Source organism: Pseudopipra pipra, chromosome 1 (genome assembly GCF_036250125.1).
Source record: "Pseudopipra pipra isolate bDixPip1 chromosome 1, bDixPip1.hap1, whole genome shotgun sequence".
In the NCBI taxonomy this organism is placed as follows: Eukaryota; Metazoa; Chordata; class Aves; order Passeriformes; family Pipridae; genus Pseudopipra; species Pseudopipra pipra.
Genome location: NC_087549.1, coordinates 67,795,664 through 67,809,298, shown reverse-complemented (window position 1 = coordinate 67,809,298; position 13,635 = coordinate 67,795,664). Strand labels below are relative to the sequence as shown.

Here is a 13,635-nt window from a genome sequence, read left to right as displayed (position 1 = left end):
GGTAATGCTTGAGTGGTGAAGGTACAATATGATGGTTGGATAATACATGCTTGCAAATTTGACAGGTTACATTATCTTTTATTGACATCCAAACAGAACTGCCAGACTCTGGAGGCTTTATTTTTGCATCAACCTCTTTTTTTATGACATCTGCCATCTTTAGAAATTAAACAAACTTTTTATTGCTGAGTTTTAGCAGAGTATTTCAAGCAATCTTGACTGCTTATAGGTAAATTGTGTGATATGTGATGTGCTTCTGACTTTAACCTGCATTTTTTTCTCCTTTCTTTTTTTTTTTCTCTAAAATCATTCAAAATAATTTATGAAATTCACTCTGTGTTATAATCTAACTTTGATCTGGGGAGACAATACCAAAGCAAAATAGAAAAAGATGGATTATAGTTCCTACATTAATAGACTTGCAGAAAAAACCCCCGTGCACTTTGTGAAATGAGAAAGATAAGAGCATGAATTAATAATGCTTTAACAGCAATGGCACAAAATCCTTGAACGGTAATGCTCCCAAACTACTCATATTGATTTAAAATCTATATTTAAGACAGTTAGGTCTAGAAGTCCCCCTTCAGCCACATCAGATATAGATTTTCAATTTACAGGATTATTTTAAATCACAGTCTTTAATTCAGAAAATATCATACAAAGCTTTTCATGTTTAAAAGTAAATTCCTTTCTTTTGCTCTCTCAAGTTATGCTAGTTAAAGTTTTAACAATCACCACTGATAAATGCTTGTGCATGACCATGTCAAAACAGAACCACAATGTCCCACAGAGGCCTTGTCCTAGGTTGTATGGTTATTGGCTTTGGAGTCTAGAATGAGGGAAATCCCACTGTGGATGCTAATCTGAAGAAGATGAGGTTTACGGGGAGCTTAAGGTTACCGAGGGCCAAATTCTGCCTGAGGTGATATGTACTTATTGAGTACCACAAGGGTTTGTGTTCATGCAAGGGCAGAGTTTGTCAAAATTGTTTTACTACTAATAAATATAGATTGATCTTAAAAAATAAAGTTAGCCAGATCTTTGCTCTATATTGAAGTAGCAGCAATAAGAGAATTGATTATTGTTTTCTTGTATTCCAAAACAGTTCTTGAGGACTTTGCTGGAAGTGTGCACTGTTCAAAGGGAAATGATTACAGCCTGCAGCTGCATTAATGTACTGATGTGTAATTAGTACAGTGTCACCTCAAACAGCAAATTAATTGGAAGTAGTTAGGTAAATTGTAACACATACCCACATTTATTTTTCTATAAAATGACTGCAACTTTTAGTGTGCCCCAGCAAAAGTGCCCTCACTAAAGAAAAAGATGAACTGGTGTGGAACAGATGTGAAACTTAATTAGATAAACTAAAGGGTATTTGTCACAAACTTAGAAATTGTAACAAAGAGTGGGGGCTGAGAAAGAAAATTGATTCTAACAGTGGCAAGAAATTTCTCCCTTAGCTAATAATAGTAGTGGGCAGAGAAGGCAGTGTCCAGATCCAAAGGAAAGTGCTAGTTTTTAATGGCTTGAAGATGAGGACAAATCACTCCATCTTGAGTTCAAATTCACATTCTGTGTCTTCAGTATTCCTGTGATGTGTTTCTGGAACTGGAAAATAACTCCCTTCCCATTTTGGGTCCAGCCACACCAACAAATTTTAAGTGTGGGTTTGGTGGTGGAAGTCAGAATTCCTGTCAGACCTCCAGTTTATAGGCTTGATTTGATGGCCAGGTCTGGAATGGAATCTCCTTGCCCCAGAGAAGGACCCCTTGGACACCTCTGAGGTCACATGAGCACATTACATCTATTCTTGCTCATTATGCAAACCACAGAAGTAATGACTGTCTGGCTAATGATATCACCACTGATTGTTCTCAAATGGCTCACTATGAAGATTACGCTGGCCAGTTTAGCTGAGAGGCAAAATTTCAATGATTATTCACTGCAGCTTCCAGCTTCCTCTCACAATAGGAGAGAGAGGGGAGTGAAATACCAGGCAAGAGGTGATTTGCAAATCTCTCCCTCCTTTCCATCAGTATTCATCATGACTCAAAGTTTACAGCCATGGAGTGAAAGATGATTGCACTGTCAGAATAGGGAAATGGATCCCAAGGAATGAGCAGGTTTCCCATTTGTCCATAATCAACTTACCCTTGTTGGTAGCATAAAACAGGTAAAAGGATGCGCTGTATAGAGCAGGTTGCCGTGTTAATGCATCCTGCTTATTATTTGAGATGTTGCACAGAGCAGACAATGAAACCCTTCCACAGAGGCTTGTGGGCTCAGACCAACTTCTCAGAAATGCCTTCAGTGAACAAAAACAAGGAGACACAAGAGAAGGAAACACAGAATAATTAATTGGAATCTTCTCTAACTCAAATGATTTTCATGCTTTTTCCACAGGGCATCAGCAAATTTTTAAGGATGCAATTTCAGCTCTAACCTTGAATTTCCTTGCTGTGGAAATGGGATAGAGTGAATCATTTAGCTTTATCTGAACATAATTTTTCTGTAAAAAGCAGATTAATTCTGGGTCCCAAGATTCTAGTACTCTGTTTTGATTTCCTTTTAGTGCCTATATAGGCACAGTTTAGGGAATTGGTAAGACAGATGGAGCTTGGCATGATTTTTTTTTCACACTGAATATGAAAATGGTTGGGGTTTTTTTACTATGCGGCTGAGATAAGAAAGGCAGGTGGCTGGAAATAACTAATTTCTAGATAAACTGTATAATTCTTAGCAAAAATCTCAGAATATATCCAGAAAAAGATTTGGGGATTCTTCAAGCTTCAGACTAATGGCTGAAAACTGTTGTTGCACTTGTCATTAGACAACCTTAAGAGCCATGTTATTGTCAAAAATACTGATGGCATTCCTTTTGATACCCTTATATGGAAAGACCAGACCTTTTAATTCATAGCTTTGTCCTTTGTCTAATCTGAGCTGTGATTAGTTGAACTGTACTTTATTCCATGGAAGATAAATCTGGAAATGAACAAAGCTGATAGCTATGAGTTTTATTTGAAGTATATAGGAAAGCTTAAAAAAAATTAAAATCTTTTGAACTGAAGTTTGAGCAAACAGCTTATGTAGTTTGCTAAGTTCTGTTAATGTGAGTACTTATCATCAGAGTGCCTGTACAGGCAGTCGGTCATCTTCGTAAAAATAGCAGCTAAGTACACTTCATTTCCTCTCCTGCTTCTTTGAGTTTGTTTGGAGAAGCAAAAGTACCAAGCAAAGTAGTGACAGCATAAAAGTAATATATGGAGGGTCAGGGACAAAAAACCAATAAATCTGCCAAAGATATTTTGAACAGAGATAGCAATAATCTTGTCTTGTATACCTGGCTCCATAGTGCTGATCTTTATTGTAATGCACAGCAATATACTGTACTGGATTGACATTTTTATATAAATATATATATATATATATATACACATTCACATATATAAAGGGATTTTCAAGCTCTGCTTTTCAAAATGTTTCAGTTGGGAATGAATTGTAAGTCCACAAGGAAAAGAACACATACAAGGAAATACTGTGCTCATAAGAAATTCAACAACAGCTCTGAATATTTTCATTAGCATTAATTTATTACCTAAGTTGAGCAAGCAGTAGAAAAACATGCTGTCCTGTGACTATCCGCTTGGATTCACAAGTGAATTTCAATTTAACTCTTCGAACCATTTCAAAGGGTTGTTTTATGTGGATATTTGGTACTGAGCTTTATTAGCAGAAACTGTTCTCAGCGATGCCCCTTTTAAATTCATAAGTTTGGATGTTCACCAAAAGTGATTTCTTGAGCTGCATATCCATAGTGTCAGTTAGTTAATTAGACAGCTAACCTCATCAGGAATAAGTTTTACATGGCTTATATAATTAAGAAATGCAATGTGATTTGCAAAGGTTCACAACTCCTTATGAGTGATCTGCAGACCTGGAATTAATAATTATGAAGGAATTCATAAATAATTCTGCATAACAAATTTGAAAATGTTGTGATCCATATGAGGGCAATTTGCAAACACGAAACAAAAGGCAGCATTTGTTTTTACATGATTAGTTGCTAATTATTTGCTTAGCTTTATCTACTTTTGAAAGACAAGGTGCTGGCAAAGTTGCCAAAAAAATGCTTTTAGTCTTCAAGATCTGGAGATCATGCTGGAAAGGCAGTAGGGCTAATTTAAACTACTGTGAGCTGGCATGTCTTTGCTGAGGTCAACTGAATGGCAGCTTTTAATTCCAGGTCAGAAGTTAGCCTTTTTGCTCCAGGTTGGCAGCTACTCCGGTTCTTTATCCATTTACTGTGTTGACAGTAGCAAAAGCACACAGTGTTATCTGTGCATGTGATTTCCATTCTTCTCCACTTCTCTTTCACAGATTGACACTTAGGTTGAATTCAAAAGTGCAGGAAAAGAGCTTTGCCTATGAAAGGAACCTACAAGCCAGAGGGTTTGCTCTAAACTATTGTGAGACCTCCGGCTACAACACAGGACATGGGAGCTTTTCTGAACCCTCGTGTCTTGTGTTGCAGCCAGAGGGGCACATCTTTTCAACTGAGTCTGAGACAAGTAGAAGAAACCAACGTGAAAGAGATGTAAAGAAAAAATGAGAGACGAGTACAGGCGTGGGACTTCACCGAACATCTAAGAGAAGCAGACTCAGGAATGTGATCCTTGGCATTAGCCTTTGAAGCTTTCTCCGAGATCCAGAGGAGATTCTGTCAGATTTCTGCCTGTTCTTTAGTGCAGGTTGAAAGATCTGAATCAGGTAGCAAAAGTTACTGTACTTGCAATGCTACTGGTATTGATCTTTTTGTTTCTTTCTGCAAGTTTGACTAGGATCACTGAATTAAACACTAGACTGTTTGCATGTATCTCATGATCTGTGCTTTTGAGACTCAGCAGTTTTGTTTCTGTCCTTCAGGAGTTGTAGGTGTGAGTTTTCTGCAGAAATAGAATTAAGTATCCTCACAAGTTTTGAGCAGCATGATTAGCATTGAACTTTTTTGCTTCTCACTTGGACAAATTTTTCACTTTTTCAGCCGCTGAGTTCAGGGTGTGCCTGAGCTTGGGTAGAAGCTGCAACACAATTTCTTTTTTTTTGGCTTAACTTTGCCACTTGTTTAAAATATTGCATGCCTTTATGTCCCATCTAATAAAGTATACTCAATTGAAATCTTTCTTTTTAATGCTGCATTAGACTGGATATACTAGGATACAATGTTTTAAATATGTGCATTAAAAATATATTGAAATACTGAAACACTCAGAAGAGGACTCTGGAATTGTATTTTGAGTTGTTAAAATAACGAGGATGATTAAAAATGGCTATGTTCCCATCCTTCCATTTTGTCATCTTTTAGGAAGCTACAGAAGACGTTTCCTCATGTGACAATAGACACATTTAGATTTTGGTATAAAAGCTGAATAATTTAGAGTATGTTTCCAGGCTGTCTCTGATCACTCAGACTTTGCCCCATTCTGTATTGATTGATTTCAGTGAGAACACACACAAACAAAGCTCTGTTCAAGGGGTTAAGAATAGCAGGAGCTAAACCTTGTATCATCACAAGACAGATTTTTTTACGATTGCCTTACCAGATAAATATTTACTTTTGTAGTCCATTTTAGATTGCTATTTCCTTTGGGAAAATAAAAAGGTAGTTATAAGAAATGTAAATAAGTACTCTTACCTTCACTTCTCTGATCAGGCTCAGTGTTTCCTCCACACTTTGTGTAGTTATCATATAAATGAGAGAGAATGCTTTCATCAAGAAGGTGGCCTTCTGGGTCAGTACTCCTAGCTTACTTTTCAATGCCATTTACATTCTTCTGTTTGTTTTTCTGAGCTTTGGTGCAAGTTCAGCAGAATGAATTAGCAAAATAACCCACTGATGATCTGTTGCCATCTATTATCCCTTTAATTCCCACTGGCTTAAAAAGTCCAGTTGTTGCATCCCTATGTGCATGTGTCTCCGCGTCCAGGGCCTCTTGGGAGCATAAAACGTGATAATCTGAAAATTTTTGCTAGAGAAGCTCCATCTCTCAGTATTCTCAAATACAAGTCATGTTCAGACATCTTCTGAGGGAAAAACGAGTGAGAAAAACTTTCCCATCCCAGTGGAAGACGTTGGAGGTGTCAACACTTCAGGAGGAAACAGGAACACGTGCACCTGGATAGAAGAGCAGAACTCTGGGTGTAGATCTCTGCAGTTGCAAAGTTTACTACAGCCTAAGCGTTTTACCTACTGATTTTTCTGTTTCTGAACTATCTCATGTGGGCTAGCAAAAATTCCAAGAGCTTTCTAAAATACTCAGAGTGAAGGATGTACTTTGGGGGTTTTCCAGTGATCTTTATTCAAATACTTTGCTTCCTGTTGCATACATTAAGTTTTGCACCTGAATTACAAAGCAGATGATTTGAAAGAAAATTATGCCTATACTGCAGGAGAGGGTTTTTTTTTTTGTTCTGGTATCTACCAGCTAGACCATACCAGTTGAGAAGATTTTTCCAAGTAGCTAACCATCAAACTGTAGCCAAACCTCTAGTTTAAAGAAAAAAACCCCCAGCAGTTAAGTATAGTTTAAACACACCCCCCCGGAAGTATTGTTATTATAAACTGTAATTAGTGGTTTTAACTCAGCAGTATTTCATTTCTCTTGCAGGAGAAAAAGCTTCCTAGCTGCGCATCTTTGTTAGAGCTGTCAGTGTCTGCTTTCATAAAAGAAAAAGAACTGTGATCGAAAACGAGTAATTTCTTGGCAGTTTAGATGCACACCCCGCCAATCAGGAAAGCCAAGGCCTCCTAATGATATTAAAATAACAGTAAATGGAATTTTGTCAAACATTCAGGTGTTTTTCAGAGAACCTATTTGCTCAAGTGAGAAGTTTATTTATTGGTGATGGCTGAATACTTAATTACAGTAGCTGTACTAAATATCACTGCTGGCACTTGAGATATATTTAGATTCAGCTCCCTCTGTCTCAGAAAACCCAGCAATTAAAATGCAGCACTGTAACATAACTGATAATAGGTATAGGGCTGAGGAAGCTTTGAGATATTGCCAAATCTGCTATGGAAACCATAGATGAAGAATGAAAATGGTGTGAACTGTTTCTTCCTGTACTAGTCAGAGCCCTTACTCAGTTCCGTCTGTGCAACATGTAGCAGTACAGGGATTTTCTGGGGAATCTGAGGGAGTTATATGCCTTTGACAGTAGTAATCACTACAGCATTAGTCTTACTGTCTATAATTTATCTGCTTCACAAGATTTGCTTCAAATAATGAACCAAAGCTTAGTCCTGAACAGTCCTAAAGTATCCCTTTAAAAGGCTCTTTTCTTTTTCCTTTCCTCACACATGAGGTTTATCCATCCTTTGGATTTTGAATTGCAGCATGTGATTCCTTCCCATCTTGTCTGACTTCTTGCACAGATAGCACAAGTCTACACGATCATTCCAGTTGTCCCCATAAATACTTTGAATTCATCTTGAATTCTCAGATGGTGATAGAGAAGGAGACTGAGTGTGGGACATAAAACCTCAAGGTTTATCCTAAGCGTTCCTGAACCTTTTGTGATTTCATCAGTTCTCTGCTTCCTCATTCTCCTACTCCCTCTTCTCTGAGTACCCTAAGCCCCTCTGATTAAATGAATACTAAAGTAGTTAAACCCTATTAAGGCTCAGACCCTCAGACAGTCCCAGGACAGAGCACGTAGCAGAATGCAAGCTCTAATATGTAATTCTTGATTGTGTTTTTAACTGTCATCCATGTACAGGAAACCCAGCACGGTACATCTTGAAGGGCAAAGTGGGAAGGCATTGTCTCCTAGGCACATACTGTTTTGACTTTGCTGGAGGAAACCTGCTTTGCAACATGGAAAAAGCCTGCACTCTTATGGACTCTGAATTTTCCAGGAGTTGCATTAACTGAGAAAAAGAGATGTAATAAAGACCTATCCTTGTCCTCATTTAAGCTCTACTTAGGCTTAAAAGTCCCATGCAGTTCACTGAAAAAGTTTCTCCATCCTTCTTCAAGACATGGAATGTATTGATTGTCAGAGCTCCATACTGACAGGATATGGAACTGACTTAGCCTGTTTATCCATAAAACAGTGGCACTATATAAGTTACTTTAGCCAGTGACTTGCTTGGAAAGCAAAGGGGCTGTTTGTATTTGCAGGCTGATTCAGTCTGTGATCACTATGTAGAGCATGAGAATAAAAGTGACAATTTATTCAAACCACACAAAAAAATATTATCTGTCATTTACAGCACCATTCTTTAAAGCTCCTTTTCTTTCAGTATGTTTTTTAAATTGAATTATTATATGTATAGTGCACATCTTTGTTTCACTGAGTATTTAATTGACAAAAACCTCATATTCAGCTGAAAAAGGCAGCTTTGCTGGAAGCATAATAATCCATGCACCATTAGCCTTGGTTATAGTCAAAAAGAAACAGTAAAAATGTCACCTTCTAGCTCAGGTCAGCTTCCTGAGTGGATCACAGGTGGTGTTTGTTCACCTTACTGACTAAAATAAATCTTACTTCTCTTGGCTGTAAGAACAAAGCAGATAATGGATATGGAGGTGGGCTTCAGGCTGTGTCATGTATATTCAGCAGAGATTAATTTAGTACTTTAATGAAGAATGTTTATCAGTAGTTATGATGCTGAGGAAACATCCATTAACAGCCTTGGGTGAACTTCCAGTAGTCAGAAAATAGATTGTCCCTGTACATTAAACCTAGCCAAGGGGGCATGGTGAGCGTGCAGGTCACCATAGTATTCCTTGAATGGGGCCAGGTTGGGCAAGGCACGCCAGCTGGGGGGACATGCCTCCTCCCTGCAGGAGAAGGAAGGGAGCAAGGCAAGGTCTGGCACAGCAATTCCATAACTCTGACAGAGGGTCGACACCAAATCCCAATTGGAGTAATGGGGTAAGTCAGATCAGTGCCTAAGGCATCAGGAACGTGCAGAGGAGGTTTCTTCCCTCTTCACACTGGCCTGCAAAGCCAGATAGCTGTGAGAGGACATTTTTCAAAGTTGTCTGCTTTTTTTAAGGCAGACTGGCTTCTGTGGCAGTACAAACCCTGGTGTGAACCCTCCTGCATTCTGCTGTTAGATGACAGGATGACACCATGGCAGCATTGCTGGCTGTCATGCATGCAGACTGTTGGCTCTCACCCCAAGTGTAGGCTCCTGTCTGGCCCCACTGTACTTGTGATACTTTTCTCCCTTCTTTCTGCTCTTCAAAGATGAGGCAGAACCAGCAGCAGAAGGGAGATTGGTGGGATTTTCTACACAATGCCATTGGTACATCTTTTCCTCACCACCACTGTGCCAGAGAAGAGCTCTGAGCTATATGAACCCAGAGGGGGGCTGTAGGTCATATGGTGCAGCTGGAGCAGGAGGGAACTCTGCTGGGATTAGGGCATTCCATTAGGGCAGCATGGGAGTGGGCAAAGGCTCCCAGCTTAGGTCATTCTGCTCTAAGGGGGCTGGGAGGGAGTGAGGGAGGAAGGGAGAAAGAGTGAGAGGCTGAGGGAGAGAGAGAGGAAAAGGAGATCCAGATCCACATCCTTCAGGACTGCACTGCCTCCTCCTCCTCCAGGTTTTGCAGTGTCTACTTATACCAAGCAACTACTTCAATGTCAACTTTATGGTTGTTTGGATTGCCGTTGGACCTCAGCATTTGACGCAGAAATGCAAAACTACGATCTCTGCTTTAATTACAGGAGGAGGCTGGGACTGTTTTGAATTTTGAAGTCATGACAATCAAAAAGGTTGGAAAGGAGAATGGTACAGAAAAGGAGACAAAAAAAGAGCATATGTGGGTGTGTGCAGGTGTACTCTCCAGATCATGGACTGAGGAGAGAAGAGGTGCAAACATTTGGGAGCTGATGTTAGAGATGCCTGTTTCCCTCATGTTCATCCAGAGCAATTCCATCAACTTCTGAGCCACCTGGCTTCCCTTTAGAGTGATGGGTCATGAAACTTTGCTCAGTCTTTGCTGCATGAGCCATTTCAATTATTTGGAAGAGTTGCAAACCTGCAAGCTGAACCTGAATGTCATTCACAAAGCTGCTCCCTTTACTTTTCCCTCCTGTGTGGGCGCATCACATTGGGTTACTCAGGCAGTGCTACAGTTCAGCGTTCTCTGTTTGAATTTGATCATGAACACTGCAAAAGACAAACACATTTCCTTCCACTCTGCTAGCAGGGCAAAAGCAAAAAGTGGAAAAGGCACTGAGATGAAAGACATAAATACAGGTGGAACGTATCCACTGGGTAACAAACAAACAATACCCAGAATAGATGGAAAATACTTTCAACACTGTTGCAGGACAGGGCAGGCTTCCCTGTTCCCACACATGGTGTGTAGTTACAACTGTGGCTGTCATGGGCATCCTGAAGAAACACCAAGTCCATCTGGCAGAGGGTTCCAAACTTTCCATGGTGTCAATTTCCCCAGAATGCCTCATTGTATGTACTGGGGCAGTTCCAGACAGGGAGCTACAGGGCTCCTGTGGCAGCCCTCCAGGTGCATCCCGGAATTGAGCTGAATATCCAGTGGGCACTGGCTCACTGCCACACACTCACCTGCAAGGTAGCAGATTTCAAGGCCCAGTGGGTGTTGGAAATGTCCTCCCTTCTCGCTCCCAGCCAGGAGAAGCCTCTGTGTGCTGGGGACTGCAGCTTAGTCACTCTGCAATGTGCATCTCTCTTCCTCTCCTGGTGCGGGGTAGGGGAGAGCGGGAAAGGAGGAGAAATTGGTTATGAGCACCAGTAGGCTGTCCCCACCTAAAATATTGCTCCCAGAGGGCTGCACTTCTGTGTGGGTGCCTCTGCCCTATGTGAGGAGTGGGAATCACACCGAGGTTGGGAAAGCTGGGTTCAGTCAAAGCAGCTACCTTTAAAAGGTTTGTGGGAAATTTAAATGCTGGGCTCCTCTGGCAGGCTTATAGCCCCTTCTCCAGGTTTTTTTAATTGTGGATTACCCCTCCTCCCTCAAAAGTATGTTTTTTCATGCAAGAGAAATAAACAGTAATGCAGTCATTGTTGATCTAATCTCTTCCTTTTGCTTAATTTTATTAACATCATAAAAAGAAAAACAAAATTCTCTTTTATACTGGGCCTCCTATGGTCGCTGTTGATAGCAGAGGCCAGTGCTGAGGAAGCACCTGGAGCCTTCCGTGTCTGTTGCTCTTTTTTCAGCAGAGGACTCCAATATAACCAAGTTAATTGGCCAAACCCTTTTATTAGCAGTGTACACTGCTGCACAGGCTAGGTGATATAGTAAGGGCTAAATATAATAAGGGCTAAGAAAGGCCTTGCAAACTATTTAAAGGGAGAGTCAATAATTCTTATGTGCTGCCGCCTTCTCTGCAACAGATCCATCCACATGTATTATAAGAAGAGCTGAATCACTGCATTATAAATAGACTCACCACGTATTTTCTCTCCCTGAAAATAATTTCAAACCCAACATGCCTACTCTATTCACTTTGAATTACTGCTCCTAAGAAAAGAGAAGATGGTGACATTTTCTAACTCTTTCTACTTTCCCCATTAGTAGTCTGACTGTTAAAAGCCTTGACTGTTAGCCTTTGGGATGCAAACCTGCTCCTATTTAAGTCAATATGAGTTTTATCATTGACTTAATTGGAAGTGAGACTGAGCCATTGGGCATGTGAGTGGCTTTGTGTAGAGCTTGAAATAAAAAATAAAGCAGACTTAGGCAAAATGTAGTGCCAATTTTTTCATCACAGCGATAACCCAGCTTTGCCCAGCCTGCCCATAGTCATGCTAAGAGGAAAGCCTAGCCTCCAAGGAAGCGCTCATAATATTATAGCTTAATTAGTTTATGGGAGAAAAATGCTGAAGGGGAGAGCCACTCCTGTTGTTAGATATTTTACCATTGCAACGCTGACTAATGTTGTCTTCTCAACACTAAGGTAGCCAGAGTCCTTGCCCTGTTCCACTGCAGCCTGCTCAGGATTCTGTGCTCCCTCCTCAAGCCTCAGTTTTGGTTTAATGACAGTCATGCCGAGTACCTCTGAAAGCACAGAAAACATTGCTTTTCTGTGTGTCTAATTTGCCTATTATTAACATTATCCCCAATCTTTTAAGTAGGTGATTATTAAGCAAAGAAATAGCAGTGAAGCAAGGAAAGAATGTGATAGGGAGATTTACTGTGTGGGAGGCAGAGATAAAATTAGATTTCTTTAAGCTATGTAGTACAGTTATTAGGAAGTTAGGCTAATTTTTCAAGGAGCTGTCGCTTAAATAACCTCATCTTATTATTCATGCTGAGGTATTTACTACAGAAATTTCTTCCCTCAGGTCATCATTTTTTCCAGCAGAAGTTGGGAAATCAACAATTGTTTGCACACCCGAATAATGCAATGACGTGTTACGGTAATGCAAATAGTAGATTATTAAAGGACATGATTTAAAAATACTCTGTTGGTTCTAGTGGAATTTGTTTGTTTGGCCTCTTTTAGTATTTTCACCATCTCTTTCCAAATTTTCCATTCACAGTCTCAGTAGAGACAGCAGTAAATTTTTCCCACCTTGATTTGTTCTTAATGCTGCTTCTTATTATCTGCTGATTTTTCTAGAGGTGCTCCAGCATCAATCCCAGTGACTGTTAATAGCACCCAGTATCTCCACCACCACAGAATTCTGAAGTGTATTTTCTTTTCATTACTTCCTTTTTCACCCAGCTCTGTTCTGTTGCTCCCACTCCTATCATGTGTATGAATTAATCAGACTGACTTGTAGGCTAAACTATGGACTCTTAGGAGCATGTGTAGCTCTTTACACAGAATACATTTTCCAAGACATGAACTGGAAGGTAGTCTCAAATCGTTTGTGGGTTTGGCAGTCCCGCGCTGCTTGGCAAAAGTTTCCACTTAATGCTTCTTTCAACAAAGTGTCTCCAGCTCTGCTTCTTTCAACAAAGTGTCTCCAGCTCTGCTTCTGTTTTGTTTTGTTTTACAGGACTGTTTACAGGACTACCTTAGCATGTACTTCTCAGCTCCAATCTGCTTGCACACCAGCCTGAGCACTCCTCCTGACCTTGCCAGTGAGCTAAGAGAGATCTGCATAAACCCACATGGCACTTTACTGCAGAGTCAACTCCTTAAAACTCAGGGGGACTCAAAGTCTTCTATAAATGAGGATACTGCTGGAAGGCGGCAGGTTATGGTGTTTATACCAGAAAACATAATAAAGGGATCAAGGGGGGAAAAACAGGACATGCTTTTGCCATACTTTAATTATTTGCAATCTTATCGTAATCTCTTGCCACTGGTGGTTTGCCAATAAAATGAGTCCTTCCTGTTTTAGAGAGGACACTTCCGTGCTGTTGGCTGGGACCTGCTCACATGCCAAAGGCTCCGGGTTTAGAAAAATAGTCAGCACACCGTGCAGAGCTGTGCTGCTCACAACACATGTGATTTAATTTGAGGACAGAGATACTGAAATGAAGATCATCTAAAGTACCTCAAAAACGGCTAAGATTTAGGAGCCTCCTTAGAGTTACAAATCCATGTGTACCCAAGACTTCTCCAGGTTAGGCAGTGAAGAGACACTCTTGCTTCCACAGAGTACTGACTACTGAT

General features: G+C 40.2%; 2 long non-coding RNA genes across 4 annotated transcripts in view; both read left to right on the top strand.

The window, feature by feature from the left end:
• LOC135416857 (uncharacterized) overlaps positions 1-13,635 on the top strand; it is a 101,137-nt gene that overhangs the window by 38,806 nt on the left and 48,696 nt on the right. The window lies entirely within an intron of this gene.
• Positions 4,397-13,269, top strand: LOC135416860 (uncharacterized). Its single transcript, XR_010431788.1, has 2 exons — positions 4,397-4,773; positions 13,013-13,269. It is a non-coding gene; the product is annotated as an uncharacterized LOC135416860 (long non-coding RNA).